Source organism: Dipodomys spectabilis, unplaced genomic scaffold (genome assembly GCF_019054845.1).
Source record: "Dipodomys spectabilis isolate Male_0828 unplaced genomic scaffold, ASM1905484v1 ptg000108l, whole genome shotgun sequence".
Taxonomy (NCBI): domain Eukaryota; kingdom Metazoa; phylum Chordata; class Mammalia; order Rodentia; family Heteromyidae; genus Dipodomys; species Dipodomys spectabilis.
The window spans coordinates 7,122,697-7,143,689 of NW_024870785.1; the positions used below are offsets into that span (position 1 = coordinate 7,122,697).

The window sequence follows — 20,993 nt, forward strand, 5'->3', positions numbered from 1 at the left end:
TCCCATGGTTTCCCTTATTTGCAATATCTAGTATAGGTATGAGTCAAGCGGAAAAAGTCAGATAATGTGATGTTAGGAAAACAAAACCTCAAATATCTATTTTAATGTTTTTGTTTCTTTCATGCATGTGTTTCTAACGCATTTATAAGATTATTTCTTTGTTGCTTTGTATGTCCCTCCCCCACAGTGTAACCCCCGCTTTCACTATATTTGATGTCAGTATAACATGTGGAGGAGATGGGGACAAACAAGTCGTTTAAGGATTCAGGTGGACCTGTTGCAACAATGAGAAGTACAAAATGTCATGTCAAAACCAGCTTTACAATGTCGGTGGGGGGGGGGAGGGGGGGTATGATTGGTTGGGAGGGAGGGGGGAGGCTGGGAAGGGAGGTGAAGGGTAAACAAAGGAGGAGGCTGCAATGCTTGGTAAGAAATGTATGCATTATCCTGCCCATGTAATTGTAACCCCTCTGTACAGTATGTTCTCAAATAAAATAAAATAAAATTAAAAAAAAAAAAAAAAAAAAAAGAACTGGCGAGCTCTCCCTGATCCACCATCCACAGTGGGCAGGAGGAGTCTAGGTCACCAGCTCTGAGAGCCGGAGGGACTCAAAGTGAGTGAAGTGAGTGAGTGAGAAAAGGCAAAGTGCTAGGATTGCTGTTTGGCCAGTGGGGAGGGGTAGGGGAGAGGAGGGGGGGGCTTCTGCCCTCGCCCAGGCCCCTCTGGTGGACAGTCTTCCACCTTGGTGCCCTGGGCAGGGGGGGGGTGGGGAGCTCCCATTGCCTCTCAGGTTTTTGGAGCCATCTCTGGGCCCAGGGTGGTAAGTGCCTGCCTGAAACTCCTTTCCACATCTCCTTGAAGCTCACAGAACTGCTGCAATAAATAGGAAGCTCAGGACATGCAGTTAAAATGAGGGCACATAGCCTGTACCTCCCCTCTGTACCCCCAACCTCTGTCCCACTGGTGTTCCCCAGGCTCTCTCTACTCCTGAGAAGACTCTCGGCCATGGTCATGTTCCCCAGGTGGGCGAAGGCGGGGAGATCACCCGTGCCATCGGTTTCCAGTGCTGGCTCCTGGGTCACTGCTTGTCTCTGAAAAAGGGAACCTCTGCCCCTCTGGTCTGTCACCCCCAGCCTGGTTCCAGTGGCTGTGAGCGTGACAGCAATATGGGGGTACAGTCGGGAGCCTCTACTTCCCCTGCTGCCCTTCCCTGCTAAGCCTGCCTCCTCCGTACCCCGTGTGTGTGTGTGTGTGTGTGTGTGTGTGTGTGTGTGTGTGTGTTTCTAGTCCCTTTCATCCTGTCTGCACCCACAAACTTCCCCCTTGGGACCCTCTGTCTTCTATGACCCACAGCCTTGTCCTTGTGTACTGAAAGTCTGGAGGTCCACGTGCTCTTCTATTGAAACGGCGGAGTTTCCCCAGGAAGGAGTCTTTGGCAACTCCAGGTCAAGGGACACAGTGATCACAGCAGCGGTGACACAGACAGGAGGTTGGGGGAGGCGCGGGCGCCACCCTTGCTGCAGGGCCTCTCCCCAACTTGGACAGCTCTGCATCCCCAACAGGACCCCGGAAGCCATCAAGGAGCATCTTGGCTGCAGGTGGGTCTGGCTTGCACACTTCTCTCCTCCCCATTCCCTGTTTAGAGCAGAGGTTTCCAAGCCTGATGCTTCCCATGGTCTTGATCTCAGGACCAGTCAAGTCTCTGGCCTGGGCCCTGCGAGGCATCCATACTTAAAAAACATAATCCCAGCTGGGCGCCGGTGGCTCACGCCTGTAATCCTAGCTACTCAGGAGGCTGAGATCTGAAGATCATAGTTCAGAGGCAGCCGAGCCAGGAAAGTCGGTGAGACTCTTACCTCCAATGAACTACCAAAAATCCAGAAGTGACGCTGTGGCTCAAGTGGTAGAGTGCTAGCCTTGAGCTGAAGAGGTGAAGGACAGCACCCAGGCCCAGAGTTCAAGCCCCACGACCGACAAAAATAAAATCATCTATATGCAAACTAGTCAAGCCCCAGGAACAGAAAAAAAAAAAAAAGGAAAAAGAGGGCCTACTTTGAAGGATTTGTGTACAATCATCTGCTTATAATGGGTGGTCATAGGTGCCATCCTTTTCTGCCTCATCTGAACCTTTTTTTTTTTTTGGTCAATCGTGGGGCTTGAACTCTGAGCCTAGGCACTGTCCCTCAGCTCTTCAGCTGTGCTCAAGGCGAGCACAATACCACTTGAGCCGCAGTGCCACTTCCAGTTTTCTGAGTGGTTTATTGGAAATAAGAGTCTCACAGAGTTTCCTGCCTGGGCTGGCTTTGAACCATGAGCTTCAGATCTCAGCCTCCTGAGTAGCTATGATTACAGGTGTGAGCCACCGGCGCCAGGCCCTCTTCCGAACCTTCTATCTGCAAACCCCCGGAAGGCAGAGCTGGAGTCCACGTCAGCTTTGTCTACACAGTGCGCAGCACGTAGCAGCAGCCCTCAGTAAATACTTGGTGGCTACATGAGTCAGAAGGAAAGCTGTGTGTAATGTTAAGATCTGCTTCCTGACTTTGGTCTGGAAGAAGTCAAATGGGTGGATTTGCGTAGTTAATTTTTTTCTCTCTCCTTGGTTCACTGAACATGATGGGTGAGGGAGGCATTCTTCAAATTTGAAGATAAAGACCCAGTCGCTGACACCCAGGAGAGTCTGCTGGAAGATCCAGGTTCATGACCCGGCTGTTTTCTTTATTGATCTGTATCTGGTACAGAGGAGGAAGTGAAGAGGAGGGAAGAGTGGGTGTCTAGCCTAGAGGATGTTTGCCAGATGGAGAAGCAGGGAAGGGCACTGGAGGCTGAGGGAACATCATTAGCCAAGCCCCAAGGATGCTAGGAGATGTCAGGAGAGCACGGGGGTCCACACAGCCATGATGGCTGCAGTGGGTGAAGCCTGGGGGCTGGACCGAGAGGCAGGGACTGTTCCCTGAGAGCTGCCGACATCAGCCGAGCACATCTGCACGGGTTGCCTTCCCTCTGCTATCCTGACGCCCCTCTGTCTTGCCTGTCAGGCAGGTCAAGCTTTGTCTCCTTGACAGAGAAGGATTAGGGAGAGGTGGTCCCCGTGGGCTTCGTGTAGGGACCATGACTTTGGTGCCTGAGCCCCCTGAGAAAATGCGGGGTGGCCTGTGGAAGAAAACATATGCTGGGCTCCAGGGGCCTGCCTTGGCTGTTCATTACCAGGCCCGCCCTTGCTGATTTGTTTGTTTGATCTGATTCTGCCCTTCCCTGCCGTGACACCTTGGCTATTTAATCTGCCACAGTTTTATCTGTGAAAAGCAGGCGGGAGACCAGGTGATGAGATTCTGGGATGCCAAGGAAAGAGGAAGTCCAGAGAGCGGGCGTGGGGGGGGGTTCATAGATAAGCAGAAGGTGGGGCTCCCAGATACAACCAGGTCTCTCCCAGAAAGGACCAGCACAGCCCCTTCAGAGCAGGTATGTCTGAGGAAGAAAAACACACTTGGCCGTTTTTCCTGCCTGAGCATTCACCAGCCACATCACGCCTGCTGTCCCAGCATGCACGGGGACCAGATGGCATCCTCTGATGCCAGTTCTGACACTGTCTTGGCTGGGGGGGGGATTCAGCCCCTCCAACGCTGCTCACTGCTACCAATAGTTTCCCCAAGAGCCCCTCTCTAGGCTTCGGTTAATTTGCTGGAGCAGCTGACACTAATTTATCACAAAGAATGCTTGGATGCCAGACACAGGTGGCTTCCACCTGTAATTCTAGCTACTCGGAGGCTAAGATTGAGCTGGTGGAAGTCTGAGGCTAGACCAGGCAGAAAAGTTTGAGAGACTTCCCTTCTCAACCTATAAATGAGCACCGTGGCGTGCGCCTGGCTCCCCAACCTACCTGGGAGGTGGAGATTAGGGAGGATTGCAGGGCCAGGCCAGTCCTGACAGCAGAATCTGAGACACTTCATCTCCCGGAGAAGGGAAGCTGGCCGCCCCCCACACCTGTCATCTCAGCAACGACGGAAACGTCGATGGAAACTGTAAAAGTAGGTGAACCGTTGATTCTCAACTGGGCTGGAAGTAAAACCCTATCCTAAATTTAATCAGTGAGAAACAGGCCTGGAGGTGTAGCTCAGCCACGCCAGGCCAGCCTAGCAAGTGTAAGACTCTGAGTTCAAATCCCAGTACCAATCACACACACACACACACACACACAAAGAGTTTGAAAGGACATAAGCAGTCATTTGGGGAGACACTTAGGGCGAAGTGCAGAAGGGTCCAAAGTCCAGGAGAAAGCCTCATGCTGATCATGAACTCACAGGCGAGGACCGGGGTGACCTGGTATAACTACCCCAGAGAAAGGGGGAGGGGCTGGATTTGGCCTTCAGGCCAAAAGCAAGAAAAAAAATCACTTGTTCTATAAAGCTGTGATCAGGGCGCTGGTGGGGGGGGGGGGGGCTGGGGACCCCTGACGGCCACTGGATCAAGGCAGTCTGCCAACAGAGGAAGGGGGCAGAGGGGGGAATGTTCAGGAAGGACTGGTAAGGGCTGGATTCCCACCTCGTGACAGTCTTGTCCCTCTGTTCCTAGAATCCTCCTCCCAGTTATCCCATGAATCCTAGCAGTCAGGGAGGGGGTGGGGGAGGACAGGAGACAGTCTAACCCTTTATTGGAGCCCCTCAGGGCTCAAACTCCTGCGTGTGTCCCCTCCGATGTCCTCACAAGCCCTTCCGCCACACAGTCTTATTCATCATCTCCTCCCATTTCCCCATTTCCTCCCGATCCATCCTGACACACAAGTGAGCTTGGCTCTGTCTTCCCAGGTGTGTCCTAGGTCGGGTCATGGATATTTCCTGGTCTGGCTGAGGACAGGCCCAGAGCTGGGAGCAGGGATTGGGTGATCCGTGGTTGGATGATCCCATGGCATGCGTAGATCCCAGGAGCTCTGAGTGTAGATCCCAGGAGCTCTGGGTGTAGATCCCAGGAGCTCTGGGTGTAGATCCCAGGAGCTCTGGGTGTGCCATGTACTTTTCCAGATTCCAAACAGCAGGCATCAGGGGAGAAACAGCCTGATTGATGACATTTGCTGATTTCTGTGGTAAAAAAAAATTCTCACCAGGGTCAATTGCAAACAACTACGGTAATGTTCTGGAAGGCAGAGTCGGGGGAAAGTTAGGTGGTAATGCTATTGCCTTGCAAGTCCTACCTGCAGATACCTGGTGTGACTTGTCACCACACGAGAAGGTACATAATTAGGGAGGGATGAGCTCTGAGTATCACTTTTTCTCCCCTCCGCCCCCCCCCCCTTTTTTTTTCTAGTCCTGGGGCTTGAACTCTGGGCCTTGGCACTGTCCCTGAGCTACTTTTGCTGAGATCTGTGTTTAATGGGAGATAAGAATCTCATGAACTGGCTTGGGCACTGGTGGCTCACGCCTGTAATCCTAGCTACTCAGGAGGCAGAGGTTTGAGGATCACAGTTCAAAGCCAGCCTGGGCAGGAAAGTCTGTGGGACTCTTTTTTTTTTTTTTTTATTTTTAAACCTCTGTTTATTTTCCCTTCTCCTAGCTTTCTCAGCTTAGGTATTGAAATTGTATTTGTCTTTGTCATAGTTTGTAACTATGTACCTTTTAGATGATTGTGCCCATATTACTGACACCCGCTTCTCCTTTGCCTTCTGAGACATAGCTTTTTCCTGTTTCATTTTGATACTCATTTTTCTCAGTTGTCTTTACTGACTTCTCATGTCTTCACTCCATTTTTCTGTCTTGATTAATGGTGATGGCAGTAACTCAGCTGCCCAAATTGTAATTTTGGACTCGACATTCCTTCTACTATCTCTTATTTTTCATTAGTTATTTTCATTAGTTATATACTTCAGTTGTTGAATCGTCTGTGGGACTCTTATCTCCATAAACCACCAGAAAACTGTAAGTGGCACTGTGGCTCAAGTGGTAGAGAGCTAGCTTTGAGCTGAAGAGCTGAGGGACAGGGCCCAAGCTCAGAGTTCAGGCCCTACGACTGACCAAAAAAAAAAAAGTCTTATGAACTTTCCTGCCTGGGCTGGCCTTGAACTTGATCCTCAGATCTCAGCCTCCTGAGTAGCTAGGATTACAGGTGTAAGCCACTGGCACCTGGCCCTACTTTTAAACGTACTAACCAGGTTCACAGTGTGGGCTCGTATCTGCAATCCCAGTTACTTGGGAAGTGGAGATAGGGAAGATTGAAGTTCCAGGCCATCCCAGAGCAACAACTAAAGTAAAGACAAAGACAAAAATAACAACAAAAAGTAAACAGGGCTGGAATTGTGGCAGACCACCTGCCTCACAAGTATGAGTCCCTGAGTTCAAAAACTCCAGTATTACATATATTTGTGTTAGAACTTTTTTTCTCCCTAATTTGATGAGTGAGGCAACGATGACTTAACACCAGCTTTGGGAAACGAAAAATTTAACAACTAGCTCTTGTGAGTAGTTACAAGCCCCCCTGCAGCAGGTTACCATTTCTACTTGGGCCAGGAGAAAAGGGAGCCACTGCAAACCGCAAACTCTAGGGGGCGCTGCTAACATGGCTCTGTCCTTTTCTTCCTGCCCAGGTCTTGCATATACTACTGCCAGTCTGGGCAACAGGAAATGGCAGCAGGACTGAGAATCTCCCTAGACTTAGAGCAGCAGGAATAGACCCTGGGGCTGGGCCCTCCCTTCCCACAATACCTGAGTGGTCTCTGTGCCCGCCCTGGCCTGGCCCCAGCCTCTAGACACCAACCCCACAACCCTGAAACCAGGAGGTTTTCATGGTGCAATGTCCTTCCCCTAGAAGGTGGGAAATCCGGTGAGGCCTGGAATTTCCACAGACCTGTGTGGCTCAATCCTCCCGATGAAGCAAAACCAAGGAAGCCACTTTTGCTCTCAGAGCCTGGGTGTCTGTGGTTGCGGGGGTCTCTGTGGAGGGTGCAGAGCAGAAGGCTTCAGCCTGCAGCTCTGCCTGGAGTCATTTCTCAATGGTGGTGAGGGAAAAACCACAGAGTTTATCCATCAGATTCTTAAGTGTGCCCATCTTTGCGCTAGGTCTTGGTTCATCAGAAGAGGTGATTCACTGTGGTGACAACCCTACCTGATCTGGTTCCCTTAGGGAAATGAATGGAGCCTTTTGGCTTCGAGTTCCTGCTAATAAAACAGTGATGTACTCACATCCAAAGCAAAGGGTCCTGCTCAAAGGATCGCCTCTCCACCTCCTCCCCCTCCGCTTCGCCTTCCTGGGATTGAACTCAGAGCCTCATGCTTGCTAGGCACGGGCTCTACCATGAGCCATTGTGCTTTTAGGTTTGCACACAGCTCTTGCCTTAGAGGACTTGGATCATGCAAGATCTTCCTACACCAGCTTTCCCAGAAGCTAGGATTACAGGCATCTACTACCATACCTGGCTCACAAATTCCCTATCGGAGCAAGTGAATCTGATTTCCCACTAGATTTCCAAGATACATCAAGTCTATTTTGAGGAATCACAAAATATAATAAATGAAAAACAAAAGAATATGGGGAGGAGGGAAAATACTGTCTCCTGACTAAACCTCTACTTTTCCCTTAGTCTGTGGGCTGGCAGCTTCCTTGTCTCCCTTTGGAGACAAGGTTTCTATATGTAGCTCAGGCTGGCCTCAAATGTATGATCTTTTTGGTCCTCCTGAGTGCTGGGTTAGAAGGATGTACTACCACACATGGCCAGTACCTGCTTTTTGTAAACAATGTATTTTTTAAAAATGCACATGATTATTCCCTTAGTGAACCTTCAGGTGACTCCTTAGAGGTGGTCTCCATGTGCTTTTTGGTAAAGTGCCTTTCTCACTATATTGTTTCCATTGAAAAGCTCAGGTTGACTTGTTTTCCAGCTATTTATAGTAGTTGAAAATTGAATGTCTGTTTAGCCTTGCTAACTTGTGAAGTACTTGGGGAGTTTAGTTGAAAGTCAGCGGGTGGAAAGCTTGCACACAGGGCGTGGGTGCCATCTGCTGGCTTATTGTGAACAGGACAAAAAAAATGGCACGTGGCCTATCTCTTCTTGTGAAAATGGGCGGATTTAAGTTGTGTGGAAGAAGCTATGAACAGCCACACATGGAACAGATAAAGGATCCGGATCAGAACCTAGAGCAAGTTCACAAGCTCTTTCCTGTGTAATGTAAACTTCTATAAAAATGAAGAGCAGCTTGTGAGAGATTATGCCCAAGTGATCAGTGAAAGTTAACATTTTAGAGAAGAGTTGAAGGAAGCCCAGGAAACCTATCTGCCCAGAACTATACGGGTGGGCACCCCTGTAGGCTAAAAAAGAACTCCCAGGTAATTTTTACCCACCAGAGTTTGCACCTTTATTTTACATTTACAAAGGAATATGCAAATGTAAATTCTCAAGGCAATGTCCTACTTACCCTCCAGAATGGTCAAAATTAAGACTTTAAAAAATGGCATTAAAAAAATAATTTGGAGCCAGGGGTATTCTCATACATTGCAGGAGAGCATGCAAATTAGCACCAGTATGAACTGTTCATATAATCTTAAAACAACAACAAAAGTTAAATATGGACAAGTCAGCATGATATAGCCACTTGATTCCTTGGTCTATATTAGATAAAAATGATATGTCTACACATGTATGCCATGAGACATACAAGATTGTTTATTAGTAATATCCAACAAATGGAAGCAAGTCCAATATCCATGAAGAATAGAGGTGGTGGGAATAACTGCAGATATACACAGAAAAATGCAAACAATGTTGATCAAAAGAAGTCAGGCACAAAATAATTCTGCAGTTAAGTTACATAAGAGTCAAAAACAGGCAAAAACATTTTATAGTGCTAGGTGTCAGGGTAATAAAAGCAGCCTTAGGCACTGAGGAAGGCGATTCCTATTCTTCCCACTAGGGGGCGGGCCTCCCCTTCCTTACCCAGATATCTTTTGTCCATTTTATTTTCATTCCCACCCACCCCCCTTTTTGAATTATTTCTTGGGGAACATTTTCTTGGATAATTTGGTCAAAAAGTTCAACCATTGTAATGCCCCATTTTATAAAACGGACAGATTGTTTCCAGAAAATGATTGATGGTGTGCCACCGATGCCTCAAAGTTAAGTTCCTCAGAGCCTGCCCACAGTAGACTTTCAAAGTGGGATTTTAGGAGCTGGTTAATTTGCCATTTTACAAAACGATACCTATGTGGCGGTTGCATTCCCAGTTTTTTGGTTTTTTTTTTTTGTCGGTCGTGAGGCTTGAACTATGGGCCTGGGCGCTGTCCCTCAGCTCTTCAGCTCAAGGCGAGCGCTCTACCACTTGAGCTACAGCACCACTTCTGGTTTTCTGGTGGTTTATTGGAGATAGAAGTCTCACGATCTCTCCTGCCTGGGTTGGCTTTGAACCGCGATCCTCAGATCTCAGCCTCCTGAGAGGATTACAGGCGTGAGCCACCAGCACCCGGCTTGCATTCCCAGTTTTATAATCACTGGTGAGACTAAACATTTCCCCTTGAAATTCTGGACAATAATTTTACACAAGCTGCCTGGGCAATGTGACCTTTGCTTATTTGTCCAGTGAGAAGTCTGTCTCTGTATCTGTCTGTGTCTGTCTGTCTGTCTCTGTCTTCCTCCCTTGTGCCAGTGCCAAGGCTTAAACTTAGGGCATACTTCCTCTGGGCTTTCTCTGCTCAAGGCTGGTGCTCTGTCACTTGAACCCCACTTTCAATTCTGACTTTTCTATAGTTAAGTGGAGATAAAAGACTCAGATTTATCTTCCTGGGATGGGTCCAACCATGATTCTCAGATCTCAGCCTCCATAGCTAGGATTATAGGTGTTAGCCACAAGAGTCCAGATGAGAAGTCTATTTTCTTTTTGGATCAACATTTGGATCTTACATATTCTGTCCTCCTCCTCCTCCTCCTCCTCCTCCTGCTGTCATGGGGCTGAGCGCTGTCCCTGATCTCTTCAGCTCAAGCCGAGCACTCTACCACTTGAGCCACAGAGCCACTTCCGGTTTTCTGGTGGTTTATTGGAGATAAGAATTTCATGGCCTTTCCTGCCTGGGCTGGCTTTGAACCTCCATCCTCCATCCTCAGCCTCCTGAGTAGCTAGGATTACAGGCGTGAGCCACCAGCTCCCAGCTATACTTCTTAATCTTAATTTTCATTATTTATTGCTTATTATGTATTATTTCTATAATTATACTTCCTCCTCCCAGAATATGGGCTGTTTCTCTTCTCTCCTGTGACTATTTCTATTTAATAGTTCAGAAAAGGAAGAGCACTGTGTTTCCCAAACTTGGGGGCATATAAACACCTAAAGATTGCCCACAAAGGCGGGGGGAGTATGTGGTCTGTGCTGTGTGGTTTTGTTTCATCTCTGAATCTTTCTGACGGCCACTGCAGATACCCTGTGTCAATTTATGGCCACTTGGGCTTCCTAGGAGTGTCCTTTAAAAACATCCGAGCTTTTCCAGGTTGAGCATGGGGCATGGGAGGGAAACCCAGGGTTTTAGGGGACTCTGGGCTTGAAGGAGCAGGAGGAGGTGGGGGAGCCAGAAGATGTGGTCAGAGTGGTGGGAGGGAAGAGGAAGGAGAAGGAGAAGGAGAGAGAGGGAGCACTGTCATAGAACCAATGTGAGTTTCCAGTAGGCAATGGACACGAGGTCAAGACCAGCAAGTCCCATGAGAACTGCAGAAATCAGCCTGAAGAGGCTCTGCAGGTCCTGACATGGAAGATCGCCAAGATAGTATTCTTAGTTGAAGATAGAGAAACTCTGGGACAGGCAGTACATTGCCCATGCATGCATGCATTGCATTTGCATGCGTGTGTGCACACGTGTTTATGTGTGTGTGAAATCTCAGAGAGCCAGCCAAGAGATTAATACAAGGTGTGTTTGCTTCTGGGGGGAGCAGGATGAGGAGATGTTTGTTGTCTGCCTTCCAATATTGCATGGATTTTTTTTTTTCTGTTGGTCATGGGCTTGAACTCTGGGCCTGGGTGCTGCCCCTAAGCTCTTTAGCTCAAGGCAAGTGCTCTACCACTTGAGCCACAGTGCCACTTCTAGTTTTCTGGTGGTTAATTGGAGGTAAGAGTCTCACATCCTGCCTGGGATGGCTTTGAACCGCGATCCTCAGATCTCAGCCTCCTCAGTAGCTAGAATTACAGATGTGAGCCACCGGCTCCCGGATTGCCTGGAATTTTGAATCATGTGCAGGCTTATGTGTTAAGTGGCTTGTGCTGGAGAATTATAGAGATATTTTGGTACGTGGAGACAGGTAGATCCAAAGTGTTATAAATTAGGCCTGTTAGGGCATTATCTGGAAGAAGGGAAGCGAATCCCGAGGGGAACTCAGGATTGAGGTGTTGTGTTGTTTCTTGAGCATGGGGGAGATGTAAGGAGTTTGGATGTGAAAGTGGGGCCGGAATCACAGAGGAGACCAGGCTGAACCGCAAAGAGGCTGATGGATGAACACAGACACGCCGAGCACACGCAGGTCAACAGGACAGTAGAGTATTTTGGAAGCAGGTGTAATGCTCAGGTGGAGGGCTGTGCAGATGGCTTCTGAGGGCTGTGCTTTTCATGGATTGTAGAGCAGAACTTGCTACTCTTATAGGAACGTGGTAGATCTGCCTTGTCCAATAGGGTAGCTACTAGCTACATTTTTTTAACAGATTATTTTTAACAGATATGATTGACATAGAATACCCCGCATATATTTAAAGGGCACAGTGGGGTACATTTTAGTATATGAATATGCACACAGAACTACCACCATAATCAAGACAGTGACCATACCCCATGAGCCCACAAAAGAAATTTCCTCCTCCTCTTCATAAACCTTGTCACCCCTCATTCTCAGATAACTATGGACTTTTTTTTTTTTTTTTTTTTTGGGTCCGGTCGTGGGGCCTGAACTCTGGGCCTGGGCGCTGTCCCTCAGCTCTTCAGCTCAAGGCTAACGCTCTACCACTTGAGCCACAGCACCACTTCCGGCTTTTTTCTTTTTGCTTATGTGGTGCTGAGGAATCGAACCCAGGGCCTCAGGCATGCAAGGCAAGCGCTCTACCACTGAGCCAACTTCCCAGTCCCTATGGACTTATTTTCAATCGCAACAGCTTTGACTGCATTTTAAAGAATTTGATATAAATAGAATCACATCGTGGTTACTCTTTTCTGTCTGCCACTTTTGCTCAGGATCCTCATTGGGGGATTCATTTAGATTCTTCCATTATTCATCTCTTTTTCGGCCCCATTGTATTGCATTCTACAGAAGTACCACAGTTGATCTGTTCATCTGCCTCCCCTCTCCCATCCCACACACCAGTTTTTAAGTTCTTGTAAACAATGCTGGTTTGAACATCATTATACTAGTTATGCAGGAATCAATACCTTCACTTTTCTTGGCTACATATCTAATAATGGTGGAATGGCTAGGTCATATAGTAAAATCTAATTTTAACTACTTTTGCAAATTATACCTGGCTACCATATTGGACAGCAGAGTTTTAGAGTATGTTCATTACTTTAGTGGTTTCATACCAAGAACACTGTCTTACTTTTTTTTTTTTTTTTTTTTGGTCGGTCGTGGGCCTGAACTCTGGGCCTGGGCGCTGTCCCTCAGCTCTACAGCTCAAGGCTAGCACTCTACCACTTGAGCCACAGCGCCACTTCCGGCTTTTTCTGCTTATGTGGTGCTTAGGAATCGAACCCAGGGCCTCATGCATGCAAGGCAAGCACTCTACCACTGAGTCACCTTCCCAGCCCTGCTTTACTTTTTTTTGTCTCTTTCTGCTGGTAGTGGGGCTACCAGGGTCTGACCCTCTTGCTGAGCTTTATTTACACTCAAGGCTGGCATTCTACCACTTGAGCCACACCTCTACTTCTAACTAGAAAAAAATGGTCTTTCAGGTTTGTCTGCATGGGCTGGCTTTGAACCATGATCCCTGGATCTCAGCCTCTTGAGTAGCTGGGATTACAGATGTGAGCCACTGGCACCTGGCCACTCCTTCCCCTTTCAAGGTATCTGGCGAAAATGAGACTCAGAGACAGGGTTGGTGGGTTTGGGGAGACGGGGGGAGGGGTGTAATTGTTGGTGAGCTGGGTGCTTCAGGCACGTGTGGAACATTTACTGTGATGGGTCAGTGGCACAGAAACCCAACTGTGCTGGGACAGCTTGTGCCTGTCCTAGGGACGCGGTGGTACCACCGTGGGGGAGAGTCGGCTCATGGGAACACCCAGTCATCTGTGCTCTCATTCTATCACTGTGACAAGACACAGACAGGCACATCTCCAGTTAGCTCTCCCTCGTGAGAGAAACTATTTTTAGGTCATGACATGACTTACGGATGTGGGTGAATCAAACCAAGCGCGAGGCTTCCTGAAGCCTCACAGGTTCTTTTCCTGAGCACCGCAGATTCTTTAACTCACGACTGGATTTGTTGCTCTATGACCTATTTCTCAGAAACCACCTGAGCCACAGGCTTTTGGAGGGAGGGGGAGGGAAGGGGAGTGGTCGCAGGGTGTGGTTGTCAGCCGAGGGCACATTTATAACTCACTGGGAAGCAGAAACCCTGCATCCTACATATGTCTTGAAGTCTGATTCTGGGCCTGTTCATGGCGGGGGACCCTGGGGAGAGGGAGCCAATGTGTGAGTGACAGCTGTAATCACCATTTGCAGAGCAGCCTGCATCAGCCAGGCAAAGGTGACAAATGACTTGACTCCAGATCACATCAACTAAACCTGGATTCAAACTTGGGGCGAGTTTTTCCCCTGCCCAGGAAAAGCCAATATCCGTGAACCAGCAGCATACAGTTCCTGATCGCCAGTTCTCTCCATCCCTAAATTCATCCCTGATTTGAGAACCTACCTGACCTAGGCTCAGTTAACAAGATGGCTGTGGTAGCCTGCTTGTGGTCTCTGTCCTGGGGCGGAGGGGAGAGGACGCTGCGCTGGATGTGTTAGGCATGCTATTGCAGACAATGTGGAAAACAGTCCTGCCAGGTTAGAAGGGTAAAAGGGCCAAGGGCCATTCAGACCCTTTGGCAAGCAGAGCTGAGTCTGCGCCTGCTGAAGGCCGAATCCAAACGCTCTGCTTTGCGCCATTCTGCGCTGTCTCTCTGGACTGTCTCACCAACAAAATGTTCACGGTAAGAGGGAGTGAGAGCCTGTCTCCCTCTGGATCTTTTCTTTGCAAAAAACCATCAGAAAGGCTCCGGACATTTCAGGATTAATGGGGACAGAGCAGAGGAAGGAACAAGACCATTCAGTTAGACAATTATTGTCCCTGCTCCCTCTCTTCCACCCTTGCCCCTACCCCTGCCCCGCAGGCAGGCAGGCAGGCAGGCAGGCAGGCAGGCAGGCAGGCAGGCAGGCAGGCAGGCTGGCAGGAAGGCAGGCAGGCTGGCAGGAAGGCAGGAAGGCAGGTAGGCAGGCAGGCAGGCAGGCAGGCAGGCAGGCAGGCAGGCAGGTAGGCAGGCAGGCAGGCAGGCAGGCAGGCAGGCAGGCTGGCAGGAAGGCAGGAAGGGAGGAAGGCAGGTTCTTACTGTGTCCTGGGGTGGGGGTGGGGGGGCAGGAGGTGGCTCTGAGATTGTCACCAGATGACTGATAAAGTCGGTCCCGGCTCTAATCTAGTCATTATGTGAGAGCACACAATGCTGGTGTCTGATGATCTGGAATAGAGCTAACCCAAGGAGAGTTTAGTTAACCTTTCTTTACCTCCATGAACTTGTACGTGCAGCTGGGGTAACAATAACCCATACAGCAGTTGTGTGAAAGTCTCTGAGTTAATACCCAAAGAGCTTTTAGAGCACTGCCAGCCATGCATACTGCTACACTCAGTGCAGTATTATTATTTCTGTTACTTCCAGACAGCCCAACAGAGGCCCAGCCACCTAGAGGTCCACCCAGCAAAAGCCCAAATCCTCTGCCTCTCAATGTGTGTGTCAACACTTGGTTAAGTGTTTTCATAGTGAAAATAAAGTGATTTAAAAAATCTATCAGTAGAAGTGGAGCTGTGGCTCAGTGGCTCAGTGGTAGAGTGCTTGCCTTGCATGCATGAGGCCCTGGGTTCGATTCCTCAGCACCACATAAACAGAAAAACCTGGAAGTGGCACTGTGGCTCAAAGTGGTAGAGCACTAGCCTTGAGCTGAAGAGCTGAGGGACAGTGCCCAGGCCCAGAGTTCAGGCCCCACAACTGACCAAAAAAAAGAAAGAAAGAAAGAAAAAAATCTATCAGTGAGGAGTGGGGAAGGTGGCTCAGTGGTAGAGTGCTTGTCTTGCATACATGAGGCCCTGGGTTCGATTCCTCAGCACCACATAAGCAGAAAAAGCTGGAAGTGGCACTGTGGCTCAAGTGGTAGAGTGCTAGCCTTGAGCTGAAGAGCTCGGGAACAGAATCCAGGCCCAGAAAATCTATCAGCGAACTAGAGGCCTGGCTGGAGTGATAGAGCAGCAGTTGAGAGCAAGAAAGCCAAGCAAGAGGGCAAAGCCCTGGGTTCAAGCTCTGGTACTGGCATGATGAATAAATAAATAAAATATTAAATAAATGAATGTGTAATGACAGAACAGATCCCTCCTCACAGCCACAGCCTCCTTCCACCCCCACTAGCCTGCCTCATACTTTTTTTTTTTTTTGCCAGTCCTGGGGCTTGAACTCAGGGCCTGGGCACTGTCCCTGAGTTTCTTTTACTCAAAGCTAACACTCTACCTCTTGAGCCACAGCACCACTTCCAGCTCTGCCCTACAGGTGACAGTGTCAATGCTATCCCTACAGGAAGGTTAGCAAATTTCTCCCATCTGTAGGGGAAGGGTACAGTCCAATATGCCTTCCATCAACTGTGTTTTATTTCCTGTGTAACTTAACTGATGTCCATTTGCAGCAATTAGTCACCATGGATCAGGTAATTTAGATATCTTGCAAAAGTATCTAATTTTTGTTATAATTTTAGCAAGAGATAAAGAAAACAGCCATAACTGGGTACTGGTGGCTCACGCCTATAATCCTACCTTCTCAGGAGGCTGAGATCTGAGGATGGCATTATCTGAGGATAAATCTAAGAGACTCTGATATCCAGTTAACCAGTTAAAAAAAAACCTGGAAGTGGAGGTGTGGTTCAAGTCACAGTGCACCAGCTTTGAGCAGAAAAGAGCTGGAAGTCCTGGGTTCAAGCACCATCATTGGCATGTGCGTGCCTGCATGTGCATGTGCGTGCACACACACACACACACACACACACACACACACACACACAAAGAAATAAAGATATTGGAAGTGGCGCTGTGGCTCAAGTGGTAGAGCACTTGCTTTGAGCTAAAGAGCTCAGGGACAGAACCCAGGCCCAGAGTTCAAGACTCACCACTGACCAAAAAAAATTAATAATAATAGCTGATGTCTTGACTTTTGTGTGTTATAGCCCTTTCCTAATAAAGCCATTTCCATCCCAACAAGAACACAACAGGTAGGGACAATATCCCCAGTTTGTGCATGGAGGAAGTGAAGCCTGGAGAAGTTCAGTAGCTTTTCCTTTTTCTTTGTATGTGCCAGTCCTGGAGCTTGAATTCACTGCCCCTGAGCTGCTTCACTCAAAGCTGGTGCTCTACCACTTGTGCCATAGCACCACTCCCAGCTTTTTGGTGATTAATTGTCTCAGGGACCTTCCTGTCTGAGTTGGCTTCAAACTGTGATCCTCATCCCTCAGCCTCCTGAGTAGCTAGGATTACAGATGTGAGCCACAAACAGCAGGCTGCAGTTCGGTAAGTTTCATAGTCTTAACTGATGAGGACGGAGAGTCCAGATGGGTCCCAGGCAGCCTGCGGTGGGTGATGAGTCTGTGCCTGTGAGATCTCACAAGGAGAACATCCCTGTGGTTTGGAACTACCTAGCAAACTAACCCAGCTATCAACTGGGTCTTACCCACTTCCCGTGCCAGATGAAGTCAGCTTGAACCACTAATTCTGAGACTTGTGGGAACTTCAGTCAGTGCCTTTCTGCACATTTCTACGAATTAGCAGAGGCTTAGGCTTTTGTTTCCAGTGGGTTCACAGCCTCTCTGTGGCATTTCTGAACCATTTATCTCCACTCTGTGCTCACAGTGGCCCAATTTTAGGGCCCGCCCCTTTTCCCTGATATATAGCCTAAAACCAGATATGCATTAAAATCTGAGCAGCTGCTATGACCAGGGGGTCTCATGGAATACTGATGGTGACGTAGAGCTAAACAAGACCAGGTTTGGGTGCATCGTACCAGCAGCTGGGCACTGGCTATAGAGGGAAGGCCAGAGTCTTGTCTGTGAGAGCTGAATGAAGACAAGAAGGAAAAGTCACAGGATCATACTGGGACCAGATTTGGTACTATTTTTTGAACCTCCCCCAGCTCCCCAAAATAAAACAACTCAAGTAAACGTGGCTGCATTTTTTTTTTTATTTTTTTGCCCAATAGGCAGATGTTCATGGTAATGTTCAGGACTTATAAACTGCCATCTTCCATTACTGTTATACATGTTATCGCAAAATTTGGTTTGTGATTGAAATTACCTTAGTCTAAGAGGAATCCCTTTTAAATTACACATTGTAAGTTTTAGCCATATGTAAAAGTCATTTCTGTGAGCTTCAGTTAATGCATTGTAACTCTCCCTACATGACTGGGCAAACCATCTAATCTCTCCTCATGTTCTTTGCAGTACTGCCATGAGAATTAAATAATATTCTATGAGATGCACAGCACAGTATCTGGAGGGAAGAAAGGGCTCAATAAATGTAATTAAATCCTTTGGTTATTAAAAGATGGTTATTAAAAGACATGGATTGGTGGTAGAGTGCTTGCTTAACATGCATGGAGTCCTGGGTTCGATTCCTCAGTAACATAAACAGAAAAAGCTGGAAGTGGTGCTGTGGCTCAAGAGGTAGAGTGTTAGCTTTGAGTAAAGGAAACTCAGGGACAGTGCCCAGGCCCTGAGTTCAAGCCCCAGGACTGGCAAAAAAAAAAAAAAAAAAAGTATGAGGCAGGCTAGTGGGGGTGGAAGGAGGCTGTGGCTGTGAGGAGGGATCTGTTCTGTCATTACACATAAAATGGGCTCTGCCCTACAGGTGACAGTGTCAATGCTATCCCTACAGGAAGGTTAGCAAATTTCTCCCATCTGTAGGGGAAGGGTACAGTCCAATATGCCTTCCATCAACTGTGTTTTATTTCCTGTGTAACTTAAGAATCTGAGCCAGGCACTGATGGCTCACGCTCGTAATCCTACCTACTCAAGAGGCTGAGATCTGAGGATCGTGGTTCAAAGCCAGCCTGGGCAGGAAAGTCGGTGAGACTCTTATTTCCAAATAACCACCAGAAAACCAGAAGTGACACTGTGGCCCAAGTGGTAGAGCGCTAGCCTTGAGCTGAAGAGCTGAGGGACAGCACCCAGGCCCAGAGTTCAAGCCCCACGGCCAAGCAAAAGAGCTTGGGGACAGTGACGAGGTCATGAGTTCAAGCTCATGACTGATAAAAACATAAAACCTACAGCAATTTTGTGGATTAAACCTCTATTCCACAGCATGGTTAATGGCAGAGAGGAGGCATCAAAGGTCAGTCTTCGTTGAGTGGTTATAAAATGCTTTCTGAAATACTTCTCATGCAAGTTAGAAAAAGAAGAAAAAGCATTTCTCACCAAGTGAATTTTTTTTTGAGATGTCTCCATTTCCATATGATGGTATCTTAGAGATGAGAAAGACTTCAAGAACCAAATATATACCATTGGATAACACACTGTAAATTATGTAAGACTTTGTTTTAGGGTTTTTTTTTTTTTTAAACTATCCTAGGCTTTGGAAAGTATTGTTACATAAAACAGCACAGGGAGGGTGGGATAGGCTTGTGTGCTGAAATACTGTGAACTGGCTAAGAACCTAGAATAGAGAATTTTCCCTCTAGCCTATTCAGATGACTCTGACAAATGAATACCTTGGCCAGGAAACATGTCTCACCTACACACCCCAATCCCCCTCCATGTCCTGACTGTGGTCAAAAGTTCGCTATGAGCTCTGTTCAGAGATTATTTAAGCTGTTGGTTGGTATGTTTTGGAAAGGGAATGGGGAAGATAACAAAGCAGGGCAAGGGCACATCTGTGAGTTCTAGGTCAGTGGAGGGAATGGAGGTGATTTTTCCAGAGGTTCCCTACTTTTCATGAGGTCTCTAAATTTTTTCCTATCTTCAAAAATCCACCTTCCCCCTTTTTTTTGTGGGTCGTGGGGCTTGAACTCTGGGCCTGGGCCCTTTCCCTCAGCTCTTCAGCTCAAGGCTAGCGCTCTACCACTTGGGTCACAGCGCCACTCCTGGTTCTCTGGAGATAAGAGTTTCATGGCCTTTCCTGCCCGGGCTGGCTTTGAACCTCGATCCTCAGATCTCAGCCTTCTGAGTAGCTAGGATTATAAGCGTGAGCCACCAGCGCCCAGCTTTTTTGTTTGTTTTTTAACTCTAAAAAATAGCTCATTTTTGCTGGGTGCTGGTGGTTCACACCTGTAGTCCTACTTACTCAGGAGGCTGAGATCTGTGGATTGAGGTTCGAAGGCAGCCCAGCCGAAAAGTCTCTGTGAGACTCTTATCTCCAATTAACCACTCAAAAGCCAGAAGTGGAGCTGTGGCTCAAAGTGGTAGAGTACAGCTTGAGCAAAAAGAGCTCAGGGGCAGAGTCCCGGCCCTGAGTTCAAGCTCCAAGAAAAACAAAACAAAACAAAGCTCAATATATTTTGGAGAAAAACTAACCCACATATTTTTTTCCTACTTTGTCAACATTTTTGTTGAGGTGAACAAAAGTATAACAAAACGAAACCCCACAAACCACTATGTAGAAGCTAGCAGGCAAAAACATAGATAGGAATTTGACAACCAAACCAGAAGAAATCTTTGAAGAGTTCAATACTGGAGACATGGAAGCTATGTAGTAACTCACACAATGTGGTTTTGGTGTTTATTGGGAATATCCGTGGACCAAACTTTGCAGTCTGTAAAGTTCTGTGAAAGTCACACAAAAAAGCCTGTTTAATCAGACTGCTTAGACATACCTTTGGTACCATTTCATGGAGGTTGAATTTTTAAACCTCCTAATATTATAGAGATTTTATTGTAAGTCTTCATACTTCCTAGTTATGCTTAGTCTTCTTTCCTAATTGTTTGTAGCAATTATAGAGGACCATGGTTGAAATTAAAATCAGCCAACAGCAAGGTATGATAGATCAAGCCTATAATCCTGGCTCCTTGGGTGGCTAAGATTAGGAGATCACAGTTCAAGGCTATCCCAGAGACTCCATTCCATATCTCATTCAATTGGCTGGGTATGGTAGCATCACTCCAGGCCAGCCCAGCCCAGGCATAAAGTGAGACCCTATCTTGAAAATACCCAAGGTGGGGGTGGGGTTGGAAGAGATGGGGAGAATGCTGAAAGAAGTAACAGTGATCAAGATGCACAGCACTTATAAACTGACAATGGGTTAAGTAATATAACAAAGAACATAAGGCAAAAGGGGGCTGAAGGTGTGGCCCAAGTGGTAGAGTGCGTCCCTAGTACTGCTAATACATACATATATTCCCAACATATTGTTTTCATATATTAATACATAAAGTCTATCACAAATAACAGAATGCAAGACTGTTCCTCCAAGTTAGGATTTAGTATCTGACATGGATCAAAATAAATATCAACATAGAAATATAGGTAGGCAATAAAAACTTGGGCTATTTCTCAATATTACCCTTTCTCAAATACAGTTGTCGTTTTCTAGGTAATTGGAAAACTTCAAAGAAGATATTCTAACAGCCGGACAACCAGTTGAGCCCTGAATTGGCAACAACCATGTAAGTTAACTCTTCATACATTTTCATTTCTTTTTTTTTTTTTTGGTTAAGCTTAAGTGAAAAGAGGTTTAAAAAAATCAAGTGAGGGTTGGGAATGTGGCTTAACGGTAGAGGGCTTGCCTAGCATGCACTCTAGCATGGTGCTGTGGGCTCAAGTGGTAGAATGTTAGCCTT

The 20,993-nt window shown here is 47.3% G+C and overlaps 1 long non-coding RNA gene across 1 annotated transcript in view; it reads left to right on the forward strand.

The window, feature by feature from the left end:
* Positions 1-1,446: 1,446 nt before the first annotated feature.
* LOC122114515 overlaps positions 1,447-20,993 on the forward strand; it is a 36,672-nt gene continuing 17,125 nt past the window's right edge. Inside the window, exons 1-2 of the long non-coding RNA XR_006148581.1 lie at positions 1,447-1,599; positions 20,747-20,819. This is a non-coding gene — a long non-coding RNA (uncharacterized LOC122114515). The remainder of the gene's footprint in view (positions 1,600-20,746; positions 20,820-20,993) is intronic.